This window comes from Sarcophilus harrisii, chromosome 5, assembly GCF_902635505.1.
Source record: "Sarcophilus harrisii chromosome 5, mSarHar1.11, whole genome shotgun sequence".
In the NCBI taxonomy this organism is placed as follows: Eukaryota; Metazoa; Chordata; class Mammalia; order Dasyuromorphia; family Dasyuridae; genus Sarcophilus; species Sarcophilus harrisii.
In genome coordinates, this window is record NC_045430.1 from 278725215 (window position 1) to 278747246 (window position 22032).

Consider the following 22032-nt stretch of genomic DNA (forward strand, 5'->3'; position numbering starts at 1 on the left):
ACAGATATAGGACAAAGACAAATACATATATATATATATATATATATATATATAGAGAGAGAGAGAGAGAGAGAGAGAGAGAGAGAGAGAGAAAGGAGAGAGACAGAGTAAAAATGAGAGAGAGAATGAGAGAGAGAGAGAGAGAGAGGCGGGCAGATACAGGACAAAGATAGATAGAGAGATAGCGAGACAGGGACAGAAAGACAAAGAAACAGAGACACAGAGAGAGATAGAGACAATAAGAGAGAGAGAGAGATGGGGAGAAATGGGAGGAGAAAGGGAGGGAGAACATAAGAGAAAACAAGTGGTGAGGAGGCCTGGCAGCTTGGCAGCCACCCCCAGGCCCATCAGGCTCGCCTCTTGGCCCGCTCCCCGCGCCTCCCGGCCCGGCCTTTGCTCAGACTTTTTCTCCGCTCTGGCTTCTCCAATGGAAACACATTCCAGTCATGCCTCGGTGCTATTCCCTGTTTAGCTTTCCCATCACAGAGAGCGGCTCCGAGGCGGCTCTGGCCTCCGCACAGGACCCCGAGACACCGGCCCCCCAAAGAAGACATGGTGAAGGGAAGGGCCCTCGGCTGTTCGTGAAAACAGGCCCTGCCAGGGGCACGGGGGAAATCCAAGCCCGTCTCTGGCTGGGGATTTACGGGAAGGCCGGGACCAGAGGGGGAAGGCTCCTGGTAGCGCGGGCAGGAGGAAGGGGCCATTTTGCTGCAGGTATCCCGGCCAAGTGAAAGGAATGTGCTGTCCCGAGGACTCGGAGAGCGCCCGCTGCCAAGGTCGGGGCAGGGTGCAGACACACAGGCCCGTGGCATTGTCAGGGGGCCTCGGCGGGACGGCAGCTGCCAGGTGCCAGGGCTCACAGGAAACGGGAAATACAGGCCGCTGCCTGCTGAAATTCAGCCTCGTTCCTATGCCGGAGGACGTTTTCCAAACAAAGCATGTAGCCATAGTTCTTGTAAATTAGGCTGGGCAAAAGAGCTGTTCAAATGACCCTTTTTTGTGAGCCATCTTACACCCGCCTAACCTTGGAACGGAGAAGAGCCTAGAACTCTGTTGGCCATTGCAGCCAAAGGCGGAGAGGGGAATGATCAGGGAGACAAGATAAGGACGACCTTGTGACGCGGCCAATGGCAGGCCACTGAGGAAGGGTGCCCAGATACAAACGTGGCGAGTTCTGGTGTCTAACAGGGAAGGTGGGGGCCCGCCCTCAGGATAACAGTTTCTCAGATTTGCGAAGTCTTTATGAGAACAAAAATGCTTTATAATGAGAGATGGCTCTAGATTAATCACACTCTAGAAATCATTGCAGTATGCAGGAACTCAAAGTACAAAACATAAATGGACCCAAATACTATGGCACTTAAATGATTGAGATCATTCATTATAACAAAGTACCTCTAAGCCTTAACATACACACACACACACATACACACAATCTTTGTTTCTGTCTCTCTCCTCCTCCTCCTCCTTCTCCTCCTCCTCTCTCTGATTCTCTCTCTCTCTGTCTCTCTGTCTGTCTGTCTGTTTTTTCTATTTCTGTCTCTGTCTGTGTCTGTCTCTCTTCCTCTCCCTCTCTCTCTCCTTTTCTCTCTTTTCCCCTCTCTCTCTCCCCCTCTGTCTCTCCCTTCACTTTGCCAAAATAACTTTTCAACTAGCAATAAGGCATTCTTCTGTCAGGTCATTACTACGTTATACTGTGCAAGTGGGTGTAAGAATACAAGTTGGCAGCAATTTAGCCATCTTGTTGGTCAGAAAAAGATTATTCCTTCTTCATTGTATGCATCTGGTGAGTCCTCAGGAGGTATGGCTCCAAGTCAACACCAGGTGTTTCTAATTCTATTGTCAAGATATCCACAGAAGACTATTTTTGCATATGGTCATCTTAGTGGCATTAGACTGACTTATCCATCCACTTTCTAGACTTTATACAACACAGGTCCTGGTCCTCCATGTGTAGAATCATAGTCTCTGACCTCAAGGAACTTATACTCTACTAGTTTTTGTTGTTGTTGTTGTTGAATAATTGCTAATGTCATTAATTGTGTAATTTAACGTAATTAAATGTAAATTTTGAAGCGATGAGTTAGAAGACTTTTTTTTTTTCCAGTAGCAATGGTAGTATTGAAATATGGAGATATAGACTAGAGTATGCGTTTTATATTTTAAAATAACCTACAGTATTTTTATTATTAGGTATCAATAGAGTCAAAATTTCACAGGCAGTTTCTGCCAATTAAAAGCCAGCGATTAACCATACAATGAGGATCAGTGGCTGATGAAAACAGACCAAACAGAGCCTTACTATATAGTGAGCATGTCAAGGGCAGGCTGTCTTGGAGGAGCTGTGATTCACTGTCAGGACTGTTGGTTGAATAAAAAATGTGACCACAGCTTAGGAGTGGATCCACCCTACAAAACAGTTGCCTCTTTTGAAACATGAGAATGGGATTCCTAGCAGTTGAGTACAGGATATTTCTGTTTGCCAAAACCATTGCTTTCACAGTTTCCTTTTCTGCTGTGAGTTAGGAACAGAATTATAACAACGCTATCACAAGGTATCACCAGAACTAGGCTGACTGAAGGAGCAAGAACGTATTCCCTGTGGGAACACCCATGGTGGGAGTCCTCCCTGGCCTTCATGAATTTAATGTCCCTTTAGACATATGTCCAAGCCTTCTGGCTCTATTTCTTTTAAGCTTTTTTTTTCCCTTTTGGTCCTTTCCCACCTTTCACTGTAGATGCAGCACAAGAAAACCTACCGTTTAAATGGGCTGTCCCTAATTGAAAAGTGTCACTATGATTGCAACTCCATTGAATCACTTCTCTTTAACTGCATGTCAACATTTAGTCAAATGTGGCAATTTCGGAAAGGAGATAGGGCCCTGGATTCGGAATAGGGAAGATATTGACTCAAATCCTGCATTGGACATTTGATTAGCTATATGCCATTCAACAAATCACATGATCACTTGGGGCTTCAGATTCTTTATGTGTAAAATGAGGTGATTGGATGATGACCACTAAGGTCCCCTCTCATCCTAAACCTTATGATCCTATGGTAGTGATCAGGAAAATGAGGAAAAGATCAAGTCTCCAAAGATCTCTAAATTGCAGAGGAACCTGTATGGGTTCAAAGAAAATAACCCTTTCAGAATAATAGTAATTGACAATATTTTTGAATGAGATAAGGAATTTAAAATTGATATGTAAATGTGGGTTGTTAGAAAACTTAGGTGGTCAAAAAGAGAGAAGAATACGGGGATAGATATTCTTGGGATTATAGAAAGAGTCTGAGGGAAAGGACAAAAAATTAAGATAAAATCTAAGAACCTGGGAGACGGCAAGTTGAATTGATGCATGGCACTGCCAGGATTAAACTTCTGAGAAAGCTTAAAAGTTGGACAAGAGCATTGGACTCAGTTTGAGAATGTCAGAGGCTAATTCAAAGAATAAACTCTAAGTGGAAGATGAAGAAGACTATTATTAATATGACTGTGGGGAGAACAGTGTGGAGTGTTGTCAGCTTTAATTAGAGTTTCTAAAGAATGTTGCCTGGAAAAAATCTTGCTTCCTTAGTAACCAGAAAAGCCATGAGGAAGGATGCTATTTGGGCTGGTGGAGAAATTTAAAATGAAAAAAAAAGTGGAACTATGAAATGAAATTAGAAATAGTGAGGGTCTTTCCAGTGAATTCATCATGTGAAGCTGAATCAATCAACAATATTGTATAACTGTTCATTCAATGACACATTTATTAAATGTCTCTTATGTATAAAGCATTGAGCTTAGTTCTAGGGGAGGATACCTGCCATTATGGAGCTTGCAATCTCTGGATTCAGTTTTATCTTGCTTGGAAACACAATCAAAGCTGTCTGTAAGAGATTCTTTCAGCATAAACTCAGTCTTTGTTGGAATACTGAATCAAGGTAGTAGCAATATGGAACCAAGACAAAAGGAAAGGATGATGGCAAAGAGGCTGGACTAGAGAATCTCTTGCCTTGGTTCATTCTTGCCTCCATTTCCAAAACTCCACCTCTTCACTTTATACGTTAAATGGTATCATCAGAAAGTGAACACTAAAGCCCCTGAGACAGAACCAACCTAGGTTCACTCAGGCTATCCTTTCCCAGTTCTCAACAAGGATGGTACCTAGCACTGATAAAAAGCAGTTAGATACCTAGGAAATGGGCACAAAAACTCAAACACACACACACACACACACACACACACACACACACACACACACTCCTTTCCCCACCTTCATCCATGTTGGAAAGGGAAGAAGAAAGATAGACGTAAAGACATACTATCCACATCAGGGAAGCTTCTTCCCAAACTTAGGATGTTTCCAAGGCTCAAACGTACACTTGGGTTACATTTTCCCTTTATCTATGAAGCAGACCACCAGCAAACACAAAACTGCATCATGGTAAATAAATCCACCGATTTTGGTAAGAGCACAAATACCAACAACAAGACAACCTTCCTCCTCCACCTTCTGGTACAATCCAAGCCAACTGCTTGGGTCCTTCTGCTATCCACTATGACCAGTGCTGAACACCAGATTAACCATTATCCTGAAATTCTGGATATCGCTCAAGTGCATACTCTACACACTGTGCTGAATAATTTTGTCACCCTCTCTCCCTAAGAAAACACATGTTATGCTGAACAAACCACTCCAGAGCAATATGGAGCCAAGACAAAAGGAAAGGATGATGGCAAAGAGGCTGGAGTAGAGAGTCTCTTGCCCTGGCTCATTCTCGACTCCATTTCCAAATCTCCCCCCTGTTCACTTTATATCTTAAATGGTGTCATCAGAAAGTGAATACTAAAGCCCCTGAAACAGGATCAACCTTATTTCACTCAGGCTATCCTTTTCCAGCTCTCAACAAGGCCATTACTCCCAAACCAATCTCCTGCCCCCCACTCCTCCTTCAGACTGAGCAGCCCCCCATTTCTGTCATTGTCTCCCTCTTCACTTCAGTGTCTTGTAACCTCCTATTTTCTTCAAGGCGTCGTTCAAGAACTGTCCTCCTTAGGGAAACTTTCTAGAGCTTCTTCAGCAGCCAATGTTATCTTCCTCCTTCCCAGATTTTCCTCACATTTATATTGTATTTATATATATATATATATATATATATATATATATATATATATATATATAAGAGAATGGGAGCTCCTTGCCAGCAAGGGCAATATCAATTCAGTCTCTGTATCACCCACAGCCAGCAGACTGTCTGGTGGGATGCAAGTTTGATAAATAGGTATCGGTTGATGAATAGTGTGATTGAAGAAGCACAGAGGAACATTCACAAGTGGAGAAGAGGGAAGCATGGGGATGAAATGGTTTGACCTTTTCTTCTGCAAATCAGCGAGTGCCATGTTATGTAATTGTGATGACTACACTTGAGGCAGTTAGGTGGCTCAGAAGATAGAGTGCTGGGCCAGGAGGCAGGAATCCCCGAGTTCAAATCTGGTCATATAACCTCTGTTTGCTTTAATACCCAAAAGAGGAAAATGGCAAACCATTCCATTGTCTCTGCCAAGAAAATCCCATGGACGGTTCAAAGTTCAGCTAAGGAGCCAACTCCTTTTATATTTCTTTCAAACTCCTGTTCCATCTTTGCCCTCATTATATTCTTTTCTCTGGAGACATAATTGCTCTCTTTCAGATTTTGGGATAATAGGAACATTGATTTAAAAACTAGAATTTATACCTCCTTTTTATGGGAAGCGTCATGAAGAGGCAGATACAACTGAACAACAACAACAAGATTTTGCTCTAGTGAAGATGTGAGAAAAATCTACCTCCTTTTGTCTACTGGTAGCCATCACTAGGGAGTGAGGAGTTATACAAATGCTTGTTTTATTTCATAAATTAAAAAGAAAATAAAAGTGGGCACAGAAAATCACATTTATGGTCAGACCTGGTTGAAATATTGGGAATTTTACTGAACTGGTTTTTCTTCTTTTTTCCTCATTCTTTCCAAGAATGGATGATCTTCTAGATAGGAAGATGAAGGGGTAGGTTTGAAGTTAATATTATGGAAAAATAAATACATAATTTTTTTCATTGGACAGAAATAAATTCTGCCCTTTCCTGGCTCCACATTTTTGCATAAACCTTGTGCTTGCAACATCCTCACCCTTGCCACATCCAGCTGTTGAAATGCACACCTTCTTCATTCAACTGCCTTTTTCCAGATGTATAAACTGAAGCCCCAGGGGCTATGACTTTCCCAAAGTCACTCAAATAATAAGTGGAATAATTAGAATCTGAACCCACTTCCTCTGGCTCTAACCTCAACACTCTTTCCACTACACCACATTGCCTCAAAGATTGTGGCTGGTGTTCAGTTGTTTAATCATTACTCTTCATGATCATGTGGACTATACTGTCCATCGGGTTTTCTGGGTAGAGATCTGAATGATTTGCTATTTTCTTCTTCAATTTATTTTACAAATGAGGACACTGAGGTGAAAGGGCTGAACTATCTCATAGGTATAATGATTAAAAATGGCATTGTCATTATCCTCAGGAAGCTTAAATTCTACTGAAGGGGAGAAGACATATGGGTTTCTTAAGTAAATAAAATGTAATGTGTTAAGAGGGAGAAAAGCTAAGAAAACACTGTTAAGAAAAGGGGCAGATTTTCTGAGGAAGATCATCTTCATCTGTTCCTTTCTCATCTTTGTTGCTTGCCCCTAGCCCAAAATCGGGCACATAGGTGCTTGAGTGCTTGGCAAACTGAAAGGAATAGAATTGAATTGAGAGGATTATCCAGAGTCCTCTACCCCAAACATGTCTCATAGATGCTTTTACTTTCAAGGATGATTTTATGCCCCTGAATTTCAAGTCCAGTAATCCCTAAGTAGGCTGTGTGTAACTTTGGGGGGCCGGCATCATTCTCTTAAAAATGAGCAGCGGCTGCATGTGTAACCAACAAAGTCCAGACTTTCCAACTCTCCATACCACAAACTGACCCCTTTTAATTATCTCCTGAACTGACTTGGATTGAGTATATCCCAGCACACTTTGAGTGCTCAGAAAGTTGGTATCTTAAGGGAAAAAATATGAAAACACCCTATGGGATGTTCAGACAAATGTCCATCCACATCACTCACTGGTGAGCGAGCACTCCTTCTCGGGAGGACAGTGGGCCAAGGGGGAAAGCAGAGAGGTTCTCAAAGTCTTGGCAAGCTTCCCACAGTCTGCTTTCTCTTCTGCGGCTCATCAAAGACTCAGAATCATCCGTGATAATGGCAGGAGCCGGAGAACAAGCCCAATCAGAAAGCTCCCGGTGGCAGACACATATGGATTGAGTTCCATCAGTTTCCTGAATGAACCTTGGGTTTTACCCGGCTTCTCCTCTCACATCTAAAATCACTCAGACCTGCGAGGGATAAATAAGCAAAGGCTGCAGATGCTAGGAATTAAGTGACCTGTCTCCAAATTGGATGTGAAGATATTTTAAAGCAAAGAGAATGACTTCTAGCCCTGGTCTCCAAATCCTGAAGCTTAAATCTAGTGAATTTACAGCCCACAGAAAAATACTCAGGATTTAAAGGTAATACAATGATTCAATGACTCAATATACTTTACTAAGTACCTACCATATGCAAATAGCAGATAGTATGGTGGATAGAACTCAATGTTTGGTACCAGGAAGAAATAGATTAAAGTCTTGCCTTGGATGTGTACTAAGTGGATTGTCCTGAGCAAGTCTCTTAATTTTACTTCAGAAAATTCTCAAGCTACCAGATTCCAGAAGACATGCTCATCTGCTTGGTTGGAGGGAATTTCTGTACTGGAAGTATCCTACACCAGGAAATCACAGGTCTGGACTTCTAATACAAGCAGGGTTTTAGCTGTCACAGGAAGGAGTTGCCTCAAACACAGATTTTATTGGATTAAGTCAACAAACATCTAATAATCACATATCCTATGACATATTACATACTAAATTCTAAAGAGATAAAGAAAGGTCAAAAAGCAGGGTCCTTGCCTCCAAGATGGTCCTATTCTAATGGGCAAAACAGCACTCAAAAAAATATTCCTTATTATTGTTCTGTAAAAAATGACCAACAGGATGAAAACAGAGAGGCTTGGAGAGACTTACAGGAACTGATGCTGAATGAAACCAGCAGAACCAGGAGATCATTATACATGACAAAAACAATACTATATGAGGATCAATTCTGATGGACGTGGCTATCTTTGACAATGAGAGGATCCAGTTCAGTTCCAATTGATTAGGGATGAACAAACCAGTTACACCCAGCGAAAGCACACTGGGAAATGAGTAAGGATTACAATATAGCATGTCCACTCTTTCTGTTGTTGTTTGCTTGTATTTTTGATTTTCTTCCCAGGTTATTTTTTATCTTCTTTCTAAATCAGATTTTTCTTGTGCAGCAAGACAACTGTCTAAATATGTATACATATATTGGATTTAATATATACTTTAATATATTTAACATGTATGGGACTACTTGCCGTGTAGGGGAAGAGGAGAGGAAAAGTTGGAACAAAAGTTTTTCCAAGGGTCAATGTTGAAAAATTACCCATGCATATGTTTTGTCAATAAAAAGCTATAATAAAAACAATAATAAGAACAACAACATATTCCTGCAAATTACATACAGGGCAAAGGGATTCATACCTAGTGAACGATCCAGACACGGCTCAGGACATGACCATCATATGAAATATTCCAATTGATCAACTAACTCAATGATCCCAACACTTAAACATGCAAAACAAGCTTAATGTCCACTTCACAGATGAGAAAAAATGAGGGCCCAGAGGATAATGACTCACACACTCAATGAGTGTCAGAAGCAGAATTTTAAGCCAGGTTACTCCTGACGCCAAGTCCACTATTTCGTGTACCACGCCCTGCTGCCTCACAAGCTGTCTCCTGGGTTTGTTTGTTTGTTTTTCTGATTCTAGGATTTTGTAAAATAATTTTTTTTGAAAAGTCTGTCTTACCCACAAGGAACTTGTTCTGAACTGCAGAATATCTCCATATATCATTTTATTTGCTAGCCTGGATTTTTTTTCCTAAAAAAAAAATACTAAAATATCAGAGGAACTTTTTGAGTTTTAATATTAAGAAAACCTGGATCATTCTGCTTTAGGTCTTTCCAAACTTCTCCCTTATCGAGCAGGCTTCCAAGTATTATATAAAAATCTTGCTGCTGGCCAAATGTCGTCCTAGCCAACTATGCAAACCACCATAATTGCTTTTCTCTATACTGAGAGGACAGAGCACCATCCTGATGTCTCATTCAAGTGGAATCCAACCAGGTCGGAGACTCATGTTAGGAGGAAAAGGATGTCTAGGAACGTTCTGCTTGAACCCTTTCATTTTAAAGATGGCTAAAATAAGATGTAAAAAGTTAAGTGCCATGTCCAAGGTCACTGAGAGTCAGAGACAGCAACTCGTCTCGTGACTTCCAGGAGAGAGGAGTTTGTTCAGCTGTCTGCAGGAAGAAGGCGATTTTCAGCATTTGATTTGGTGGTTGAGCAGAAGTCCCAGAGGAAGGAGAGACGAGATCCAGCCTCAGATCCTGAACATATCTTAGCTCGATTAATCAATTGATAAGCCCTTGTCTGTTTACTGTTGTTCAAGCATTTTCAGTCATGTCTGACTTTGGGTTTTTCTTGGCAAAGATGGGGTGAGGGTTACTTCTTCCTTTTCCAAACTTTTGTTAAGTACCTACTTTGTGAGGAGCACTTATTATGCACTGTGTGTACAACTAAGAGGAGGAGGAAGAGAAAGGCGAGGGTCTAATAAGCTTCTGCTCTATAGCTCTCAGCTGCATCTTTTCTTGGCCCCTTGGAAATCAGACCAGGACTCAGTCAGAACCAATACCAGTGTTTATTTTCATGGTCTTCAGAACCTTTATTCAAAAGCTAGTCAGCACAGAGATGGCATAATTATACCATCCCATAAGCTCCTCTGTTTTGTACTTCCCAGCCTACACCCAGACTGCTTTTCCAGACTAATCACATGTTACTCGCCTCCATGTACTTTCTGGTCTGACAAAATTGGCCTTTTGCTTTTGCTTCACCCATGGAGCTTCATTCCCCATCTCCACACCTTGGCAAAGGGGGTTCCCCATGCTAAGAACGCAGTCTCCTGTCACTTGCATGTCTTAGAATCCTAGCTTCCTGAAAAGCCCAACTTCAAGTCATATGCGGTCTTGTGAGCATCCTTGCTCTGAAATTACTTTGAATACTTTTATATTTATTTATATAGGAGTTGTTTCTCTCAGAAGAGATGGAAGCTACTTGAAGACAGGGGCTATTTTCATTTTGTCTTTTCCAGCTCCCAGTACCACATGTGGCACATAATAGGTCCTTAACAAACACATGCTTGATTGGTTGAAGCAGAGAAGTTTCCTTTCCTTTCCTCTGGGAGGAAATATTGAAGTCACACACTTGTAAAAGATGCTTACTTCCATTTCTTGTTCAGTCATTTTTTTCAGTCTTCTCTGACTCTTTGTGAATCCATGTGGGGTTTTCGTGACAAAAAATACTGGAAAGGTTTGCCATTTGCTTCTGCAACTCTTTCAACAAATAAGGAAACTGAGGCAAAAAGGGTGAAGTGACCTGCCCAGAGTCACACAACTACTTAGTATCTGAGGCTAGATTTAAACTCAGGAAGAAGAACCTGCCTCCAGGCCCAGTATTTTACCCACTGTGTTACTGAGTGGTCTACTCTCAATATTAACCCTAAACTGATGTCCATGTCACAGCTTTTTTTTTTCAGTCATGCTTAGCAGAAATTTTGTGCTTAATAACTTTTTAATATATTGATTATCTAAAATCCCATCTTCTGCAGAAGGCCTTTCCTGGTTCCCACCTTTCCTCCCATTCAGTAGCTAATACTTTCTTTCTTCAGATTACAACCGTTTATTCTGCATGAAAATGAGTCCAATCTCTTCATGTTACAGATAAAGAAACTGAGATTAACTATATTCAATCACTTCTCCGTGGTCAGGCCTTGTGAGGGCTCCTGACATGGCACCATTCTTTCCGGTTATAAATTTCTGGACCAAATCTATACAAGAAAGATTAGTTGTGGCACCTGATCTACTCACTCTGCTGATGGACTGGGTGACAGTGTCCTTTATGGGGCCCTGGGACCGAGCACACTGCTCTAAGGGAGCTGGCTGGGGGGAAAGACAAAGTACCCAGCTCACTCAGTGGCTGCCAAGTTCAATGTCAAAATTGCTGGAAAGCATTTCGATGGTAGCATATGGCTTCACTTCAAGCTGAGGAGGACTGAGCAATAGGTCAGTAAAAGTGGGAAGCCTAACAAGAGGGCCTCTCAGGTTCTTTGAGTGACTATGGACTACATGGGAATGCATATAGGTTAGTTGACAAATCCCTGTAAGTCCCTGGGCTGTACAAAGCACATTTTCAGTGTCTCCAGCATTAGCTGTGTCAACAGAACAAACATTTCTCTGGATCATTTTTATAACTTATGAGCTGATGGGGACAGTGCATTTACTAAAGATCACTGATGAGGGATGTCACGGGGCATGTAGCTGCAGCTGCCAGTAAAGAGGAGAATCCAGAAGGGGTGAGTCTGTGGCAGGAGGGCAGCTGCCCAAGGCCTGGCCCACAGCCTCTGCAGCTGGAGAAGAAGCAGAGCCTGCCTCTGTCCCTATGGAAGCCTGGCCACTGACTGTCCATCGTAGCCTGACTTAGACCTACAATCTCGGATTTCCTTTAGAGAGGTTCCATTTCTTTTCCATCTGACCATGATTACAATGTTAAGGTGTGGGTATACAAAACTACGAGGCATCTCTAAGGAGTGGGCTGTCAACTACAGCTTCCCTCCACTTCTGAACAAAGGAGAGAGCATGACTGCTGGTCCATCCTTTGTCACCGTAAATCCCTAAGGGAACAAGTCTCAAGATATTTAAAGAGAAAAGAAGTCCAGAGATACTGAAAGCACTACAGAATACTGGGAAGAGAAAACCAGAAGGGACCCTGACTTCTAACAGACTGGGGTTCTGACTCCTTCTGGAGCTCCACAAATCTAGAATCCTGGCCGATGGTCACCCCACTAACATTCTTGGCAATCTGCAATCTCTCACCTGCAATCACTTTGGAGACACTATGAAATCTCCCAGTGGAGTCTTGTCCTCACTACCCCCTCCTAGACAGCTCACATTAACAAAAGGCTTCCTCCTCCTGGCAGAGCCATCTGCCTGCCTCATAGACCTTGGGAGCTTTTCTGGGACCCATTTCCTTCAGTGTTTCATGATGACTTTCCAAATGAAATGGGGCCATTCTTCTCAGCGGCATTTCAGTTCTTCCAACCCATGACTGACTACATCATGCTTTCCTGGTGTTCTAGCATAAGACTGAACTTCAAATCAGAGAAATGGGTAGAACATATAGATGTATCTATGCATGTATGTGTGCGTATTTGTGTAGCCTTTGAGGAAGATACAATGATTCCTACATGGAGAAACCAAGGTCTGTTGTCTCATGTCTGGAAGAAATCCATGGGACCACTGGGATCCTAACAGAGGAGGTAGAAAAGGAGGCTAGGAAAATGGAGAAGCCAAAAAGCTTCTTCCTGCACCTTGGAGCATTCATACTCTAAAGTGTGTGTATGTGTAAATGTATATGTATATGTGTATATATGTATATGTATACATATATAATATGTGGCATATATATTGTATATATATTATATACCATGTATATTATGAACTATGTAAGTAGATATATAGATATATACATTATATATATATGTATTATAAAGTATATATATATGTGTGTATATAAGTATATATGTGTATAAACATATGTATATATGCGATATAAATCATAAACTAAATAAATATATATAAACATATACATACATGTATATATATATATATATATATATATGTGCATGTGTGTATGGATTATAAAGCTTGGTATCCCTGTGGATGGAGCACTGGGCCTAGAATTAAGAAAATTCATTTTCCTGTGGCCCTGGGCAAGTCACTTAACCTGTTTGCCTCAGTTTCCTCACTTGAAAAATGAACTGGAGAAGAAATGGCAAAGTATCCAGAATCTTTGCTAAGAAAACCCAAATGGGGTCACTGAGTAACAAAATATAGATATGAATACAGATGTAGACACACACGTAGGCTATTCAACTTGTTTGAGTGTGTGTTGAAGTTGTCACATTTTTTAAATCGAGAGAATTGCAAAGCCGTTTTCCATATGCAGTTTTCTGAACCAAGTTTTTTCTTCCACGAGATCTGTTCCTGACACACCCTATTGGGTTCAATACTAATGGTGCCAGAGGATCTGTAGCGAGCCTGTCCCAGCAGTAAGAACGGCGAACCCGGGTGCGGGCAGAAGCAGATTCGATGTCCCTATTTCCACAGCCTTCTTCTCTCCCTCTGGTGTTAGGATCCCATGGATTTCTCCAAGGCATGAGACAAGGGAGCTCTGTTTCTCCCGCGTTGTATCCTTCTCAAAAGCTACAGGGAGATCCTAACTACACATGAGGAGGCTCTCTGAGTTACTGAAACATTTCCTTCTGACTCAGAAGGAATTCCCTGCCTTCCATCAGATTCTTTTCTAGCAAGCTCTCTGAGTTCAGGGCAACCTGATATTTCTGTGGAATTGGCCCCAGGAAAGAACACCCTGTAGCGATTCCGTTATTGTCCAGAAGTCGACAGCGCGCTCCATCTCCATCCTCCACATGCTGATCTTGGCGGCCACATTTGAACCAAATCTCAAAAGCTAAGAAAAGTCGATTCCAACCACGATGGGGAAGCAGAGAGTATTCTAAATCAGGACTCATTTAGAAATGAACATGAGGAGTGCCCACCGAAGCCTGCCACAAGAGGGGAGCTGAATTTGGGTGAAATCCGCCCTGCCTTGTGGACAATGACAAAAGAAAAAGGAGCACAGCGAAGAATCAGCAGCTCCTGCTAATCCCAAGTTTGGAAATGAACTTTGGTTTTAAAATTGGTTCAAACTGGGGAGACTGTGCTTGAATGGAAGCAGGAGCCTGGGCTTGCAATCAAGAGAAGCTGGGCTTGGATCTCTGTCCTGTTCACTAATTCCATTTCCATGGGATTGTCCAGCAAACACAAAGGAAACATATACTGGATGCTGGGAACTGCCCTCCAGGTGCTATGATCACAACAAAAATGGAATATCTGCTGCCCTGTACTAGGACATAAAACAAACACACAACGTGACAATCGAGGAGTAATGTGGTTCAAGGAAAAGAATGCAGGGTTTGGAGAAAGGATCTGATTTAAATTTTGGCTCTGCTGTATGACCTTGGGCAAGTCCCCTAATATTTCAAAGTCTAATGAGAGGGTTCAGCTCGCTGATCTCAGAAGTCCTTCCCAGCTCGCAGATTTATTTCATGTTAAAGGTGCCACGAGTTGGATGTGAGGAATGCATTCCATGAGTGGAGCATAGCCTGCCAGAAGGTGTGGGAAAAAGGAACTCGATTTTAGTTTTCAGGGGAAAGCTCGTAGTCCAGGCTGACTGGAAATTCAAGTTCATGAAAGTGAGTAGCATAAAACAATCCTGGAAAGGCAGGCTGGACTCAGATTGAGAAAGACTTTCAAAAGCTCTTTTTATTTTTAAAATTATCCTAAAAGCCATAGGAAACTACTATAAATTTATGAACACTGGAGTGACACCCTCGGGACTGCACCTGAGAAGTGTGGAGGATAGATTGTTAGCAAAGAGACAAAATTAGGGGGCTGGAACCCAGATCTGCAAAAAAGGCTCTAATGGACCTTTGGGTTGTTGGACAAGGTGATTTGATATGTGAGTAGAGATAAGAAGATCAGAACTTGGTTCTTGTAGGGATTTCTCAATATAATCTTAGGCAGAAGGAAGAGGAGGAGGAAGGAGAAGGAGGAGAAAGAGACAAAGAGAAGTTGAAGAAAAAATGATAATGATGAAGACAACAGACATTTACCTAAGACTTTATGCATATTATCTCACTTGACCTTCCCAATAATCATGTGAGAAGAACACATTGGAGTCCTTGTATTCAGTCTTTTAAATCACTCTTTGTGACTCTATTTGGATTTTTCTTGGCAAAGATACTGGAGTGGTTTGCCATTTTTCATCTCCATCTCATTTTCCAGATGAGGAAACTGAGGCAAATAAGGGTACACAGCTAGTAAGTGTCTGGGGCCATCCTTGATCTCACGTCTTTTTAACTCCAGGCTCAGCACTCTATTCACTTCATTGTCTCACTCCCAAGATACATACAGCAGATGTTATTTTTTTCTAATTTAATGGTAAGGAAATTGAGGAGCAAGAAATTGTAATTTGTAGTCACACAACTATTAGTATACATGGGACAAAGTAAAATAAATCTCTTGTTATAAACACCAATTCTTACAATTTCCTTGCCTTAAGAACAAACAAACAAACAAAAACGTTCAATCTATAAAATATTTTCCTTTTCTCAGAATTACTTCTTTTATAAAGTTGAGCAAATTAATAAGTTTATCCACTTTTCATATTAGATAGTATGAATAAACCATATATCTAAGATTAATTTATAGTTTGTCAATAAAGTTAAAATCAGGCCAGATTCTGGGTCACTGAATTGATGACTTCCTCTCTTGCATATTTTTTTAACATGCATACAGCATGGTACGAGGTGGTATTGGATCATTCCATCTCTATTTGGGAGTTTCTGTAATTCCAGAGCAATTCTGTCTCTTAGTATATGAATATATTTATTCAAGTGCAATATTCCCTCAATGGGGATAAAACTACCAGAATCCCTGGAAGAAAAAAAAATCACCTCCTGCAATTCCCCTGGCATGTTTTATGGTCTAATAAAGATACCTGGATATTAGAGCCTCATCTGGATTTCTTCTGACAAGTTTCGTTACAGGCTTGAATAAACCAATGGATTTCATTGCTGTGCAATGGTGAAGGTTGGTTTAGTTGATTAATCAATCACCACACCCCATTTAGGCCTGATACCTTTATTAGATAAGATTCCATCTCAGTTTGATCAATCTGTCTTAGGTGTAAACTGTGTGTGACACGTTGGACATACCTTTGCATCAATCCATCAAGTGCCTGGGTCAAGGGACTTGTCCACATCCTACGGGGCTTGTATAAAACCAGAAAGCTAGGAATTAGAAATCGGGAATTTGGCCATCTTGCAGTTTAACTGTGGGAAAACTTCTAGCCAAGAGCCTGGGAAGGGATTGCTGGGGGGTGGGATGAGGGAAAAGAGAGGGGGAGGAGAGAGAAGAGAAGGGCTAGCTAGATAAAGAACCTCAGCCTAAGTCTAATCATTTTTCCTTGACCATAGGAGGAACCTTTGAACTCCAAAATTTTAAGACATTTGGGACTTTATAAGGGTATACTAGTCCCAGCCTTGTTTCCAGAACAATTACTATAGTATATGAATTAATAATCGATTCCAAAAAAAGACTTTCTGAAACGGGGCAGCTTTAAGTTTCTGTGAGCCCAAAAGATACTACAGTATATTTAAGTGGGATTTTGAGTAACAAAACTCCCACAATGAGGAGAAAAAGCCTTTCAAAAACCAAGAATGAGAGAGTTATTATTCCTTTGCCACATATGATCTCTAGCTTGAGCCCAATTTTATCCTGAACTCTTTTCCCCATAACTAATGGGAGATTTTATCACTGAACTTTTGGGGAAGATATATTATTTGTACTGACTATTCCATCAAAATATAGTTAATATAAATTATATAATCACATAATATATAAATTGTATAATATAATTTAACTTGCCTATAAAATCCAACTCAATTTGGCTGTTTGACATAAACTAATAATAATGGTAGGAAATACACTGATGGGGGCTCATAAGCTTTTTTGAAAGAATCTGTCCCAATTTCTCAAGCTCTCCCAGAACTCTGAAAGAAGATATAGTAGCCACCTACTGAGTACAGAACCTGCCAATGTGAATGAGGGAAAGTCGCTCCAGAGAATGCACTATAACTAAAATTTACCTTTGCCCAATCTTTAATACTTAATATTTGCATTATCCTGTTTTTAAGAATCCTTTTAAAAAATAGAAACAGAAGCCTTTTCCTCCTACTGCCATTGGTCTTATTGCTAATTTTCTGTCTTCTAAAATTTTATACCATACTCAAGAAGAATCAGCAATGACTCCATCCAGTTATTAGGTCTTGTGTGGCAGGCCACACAAGGGGAACTGAAGCTCTTCATTTGTTTTCTAAGGATCCCTACTCTTATGCCAGAAAACTTCTCTTTATCATTAAATATTAAAATTAACATTCTTTCCACTATCAATGAAACCAGGCATCAGCCTGAATACAGGAATGTGAAGCCTTTCTAGGACAGCTTTGACATATAAGTCAATAAATAGCCTAGAAAATTGTATAAAGAACCAAAATAATAACCTGACCACAGAAGGTTGCTGTAATGGCAGTGAAGCTGAAGATACAAATTCAAAAGAAAGCAATGAAGCAAAAACAGTCACATGCAAAGAATGAAAGAAAAATGTGAATTGATCACAACCCCTACCCTGCCCTCCAAATAATTTCTTGACATTTATATTTTTTTTGCATTTTAAGCCATTTTACTTTGGGATTTGGTGATTATATTTCACTCTGGACTTGGATGATTCTTAAAATATATTTATGACACAGGAATTACGGCAACAGTTACTGGTTTACTTTTTAAGACCCATAACCTTCATACATTTTCCAGGAGTAATATCTTTCTTTAAAAATACAAAGAAACATGTCTGGATGGTTCAAATATTATGGCCAACTGACAGAGAATTAAATAAAGGTAGGAAAACTGAGCGTGAGACTTTCTGAGTCAATGAAACAGCAACAGGAGAAAACACATAAGAACATTATTATCACAAATAAAGCCATCATCAAAATTATTGTTTGTCCTAAATATTTTGCACAGAACTCCAAGTTTACAGGATTTTGATCTATATCTTTTGTGTCTCCAACTACAATAGTCTTGTATTAGAGTCATTTAGCCTGAAGAAAAAATAATAGGAAGCACTAGAGCTGTCTTTAGATATATTATAGACTATCATGGGGTCAAGTGATTAAGACTGGTAGAAGTGGGGAGATGGGAAGTCAGTCATATACACACACACATACACACACACACACACACACAGAAACATGTCAAAACTATTGTGAACAAAGAAATTGTAGGACACATCTGGGCAATTTGGATCAACTTTGCACCCAGGTAGATTGATCTAGGATCCAGATGTGGGCACTTTGAGCAAAAATAATATAAAAGTTATTTTAGGTTATTGGTGGAGAGCTCTTGATTCCTAGGGAACCTCCTTGCCAGATACTCAACCTGCTTCTTGGCAGCTTTCCGGGTCTGAACTGTTGTTAATTGCTTTAAGAACTTGTTTCACCTTAGGGTATTAGTGGATGGTTTTAGTAAAAGGATTATATGCTTGCCCATTTAAGCTGTGAGGGTTCTTTTGAATGAGATGTGGAAGAGAAAGTAGGATTACTATAAAAGGGGAGAAATTAAAAGGATACAGATTTCAGTACCATGTAATTAAGAGCTTCTACCAATTAAAGTGGTCATAATATGCAATGAATTGCTTTGTGACTTGATGAATTCTCCATCATTATAGGCAACCAAAGACAGAGTGAATAACTACAAGGGAATTTGGAGACATTCGAGACTGAATCCCATCCAAAGTCCTCTCTAACCTAAGATTCTATGCTTTTAAATGTATACATTTGGAGTCCATTTTATCAGTATCAAGAAAGTCATGAACGAGGGACAGAGATGCTCTCCAAAGGTATTTGACAGGGTTAGGCAGTATATTCAGAGTAGTGTTCAGGATGAAGTGGGATGTCCCATGGAGGATGTCTAGAGATGCTATCCTGGCCTTCATCACCCCGAGCTCCAGAGGACTGCAGGCACCCAAATCCCACTCGTGATCATTCCAATGAAGTTGGCCCATGACCAACATAGGAAAGACCAAGGAGATGAAGAGCATCTTTTATTCAGGCTAAATTGGATGGATCAATAGAGCTGATCCATCATAGCAGACTTCTGCTGAACAATGAGGCTGAAGGCAGAGAATAGGCCAGAAAATCCTGTTTTTTTTAGTTTTTAGTGCCGCCAAACTGCTCCCTAATATACAAATATTGTATATTATTGTATTGTATTATATTGTAACTCTAAAATACAAATAATAGGCCATCTTTTTAGTCATAATTTTCCTCTCTTGTATAACTAGAAGTCCTGGCACATAAGCACTGTCTCTGAAGACAACAGGATCTCAGGGTGCAGAGGTGGAAAGGGTCACAAAGGACCACTGAGGCCACAGAATTACTCTATATTTTCCAGTTAAAAATTTCAAGGCAGATCGTTTTAGTGACTTGTAGGAGTTTATATGGGCAGAAAGAATCACAGATAGTATTTGAAATCAGGTTCCCTGACTCCTACTTTATCATGCATCTACTTAATTATCATTGAGGGTCCCAAGCAGGATACAAGATTGGTGCATGAAGGTTAAAATGAAATAGTATTTATAAAATGTGTGGCAAACCTTACCGTGCCATATGAAAGCCCGTCGAGATAACTGTGACTCCAGTGACAATGGTGGTAGTTTGAGGGCCACAAAATGCTATCAAAACAGAAATGTGCAGGATGTTGGATGCACAAAAACTAGAGAAAGGCTATTTGGGGCAGATCTTCCTCCCTTTTCTCAAACCCCTACCATGGAGGCTTTATGGAAGGATACAGACAAGAGATGCCCAATATGAGAAAGTGTGGACAGATTAGAATTTGTATCAGGATCAATGTAGATCAGAGTTCAATCAAAGTATATCTCACAATAGTAAATCAAGTGTAAAAGGAAGAGGAAAACAAATAAGAGTAGATAAATGGAATGTTTCTTTGTGCAACAGCCCCTATCCTGGCCCTCAACCTTGGGGCCACTTATGAGTCTCCCTTCACCTTTCTGCCTCTCCACCCCTATCCAAGTCACTCTCAAAGTCTATCTGGATAGTATCTCTTCCAGCCACACCATACTCTCCATTTTTTTAAAGGAGCTCCAGTTCCACTGAAAATGAACCCCAGATTCTCTTTGGCTCCCGATCCCCAACACAAATGATGTCAGATCATTACCATAAAGTGTCAAGTCTAGGTGTACTCAAATGGAATGTGGGGGGAAAGAGATGTGGTTATTGAGCATCTGGCCCGGGCCTACATCCTGATGGCGGGCGCGCTGTGACTGAAACCCCAGGCTCTGCAGGCCCCTTGGCACATCCTGGGCATGTGGGCAGCCCAGCCCTGCTTCGGATTACACACAGGGAATCACTCTCTCTTCTCTTTTCCTTTGGAGGGCTGACACTGCCCGTGGACCCAGCTTATTTTTTGGCCTCTTGGCACTGGAAGCCCGCCTGCTGAATGATAAAAGCGGAATTCTCCGCTGTCGGCAGGGTCGTCCCTGGGGAAGAGGGCCTGAAACCCAAACTTATATAAAATCATATCCTGTTTGCAAACACCATATTCCCTGGGCTGCTCCCTAATCGGATCCCATAAACCCCTGCACAGCTTGAGAGCCCATTCCTCATCTAAACAAATGCCATAAGCCCCTTTATACTTTTACAACCATGTCAAAAAATAATATTGCCTGCCAATAGTGATGTGATTGGAGCGGCCTCCTCGGAGCTATAAAAGAAGCCTGGGGTCTGTTATCAATTTCTCTAAGTGTATCAGGGGAATTATGGGTCGATTCAGTTCCAAGTTATAAATGACAACTCAAAAGCCGCAGAAGCTTTTGAAGTTAGGAGCTGATGACGACATTATCATAAAAGCCTGCTCGTCCCTGCTCTTGCGGTTTTTTTGGGCCTATCAAGGAAAGGGGGAAAACGAGGCTGAGAAATGATTTCAAGATTTCTTCACACAGCGGCAGGTCAGATGGGCAGGGGAGCACACGCTATTTTGGGGAGACACTTGGTACAGTCGGAGCCGAGGCTTTTCTGGACGAGCGTTTGTTTCCTCTTTCCCTTTGTTATCTAGACTCCCGAAAAGGGGATGTTACAGAGGCCCATGGATTAGGAGCTGGATGGCCTGGGTTCAAATCTCATTTACAAGACCTACCATCCTTGTGTGCTTAGGCAAACTGTTTCAGGTTCCTGAGCTTCTCTTTCCTTCTTTATAATATCAGGGGGATACATGGACTAAAAGGCCTCTGAAATGCTTTCTAAGACATTGCCCCAGAATAACATGTAAGCCTGGACACTCACACATGAACTATTCAGGGACTTGGTGGTCTTGACTCATATCTCAGCCACAAGAAGAGACTTGAGAGCCCACAAAGTCTTTTCCTTTTCAGTCAAATGCAGCTGTGACCTGCACCTCTGAAAGAGGCAATGAGAAAGGAGGTCTTTCTATTTCCCAGAATTACAGAATGAAAAGAATTTCCCAAGTTATCTCCAGGGCCAACTTGTCCCACTCAAAGCCCAGGAAGAATGGCAAAGAATCTTCTCTGAAACATAAAAAAGTGCTCAGCCTTTATGTGGGCCTTCCAATTTCCACTTTCAGCCCTTAAGGATGAGATGAGTCCACCATTCTTTAAAATAGCTATTCCACTTAAGGATGGTTCTTGTTGCTAGAGAGCATTTAATTTCTTTTTTTCCCCCAACAGTATTTCATTTTTTCCAAATACATGCAAAGATAGTTTTCAACATTTATCTTTGCAAAACCTTGTGGTTTGGATTTTTCTCCCTTCCTTCACTTTCTCCCTCCCCAAGGCAGCGAGCAATCTGATGTAGGTTAAACATGTACGATTCCTCTAAACATGTTTCCATATTTGCCATGCTGTGCAAGAAAAATCAGATCAAAAGGGGAAAAAATGCAAGAAAGAACAAACAACAAGCAAACAAACAACAACAAAAAAATTATAAAAACACTACTTTGATCCACATTCGGTCTCCATAGTTCTTTCTCTGGGTGGGGATGGCTCTTTCCATCACAAGCCTACTGAAATGATCATTTC

General features: G+C 41.0%; 1 protein-coding gene across 8 annotated transcripts in view; it reads right to left on the minus strand.

Annotated features, from left to right (window-relative positions):
* HDAC9 (histone deacetylase 9) overlaps positions 1-22032 on the minus strand; it is a 673520-nt gene that overhangs the window by 220006 nt on the left and 431482 nt on the right. The window lies entirely within an intron of this gene.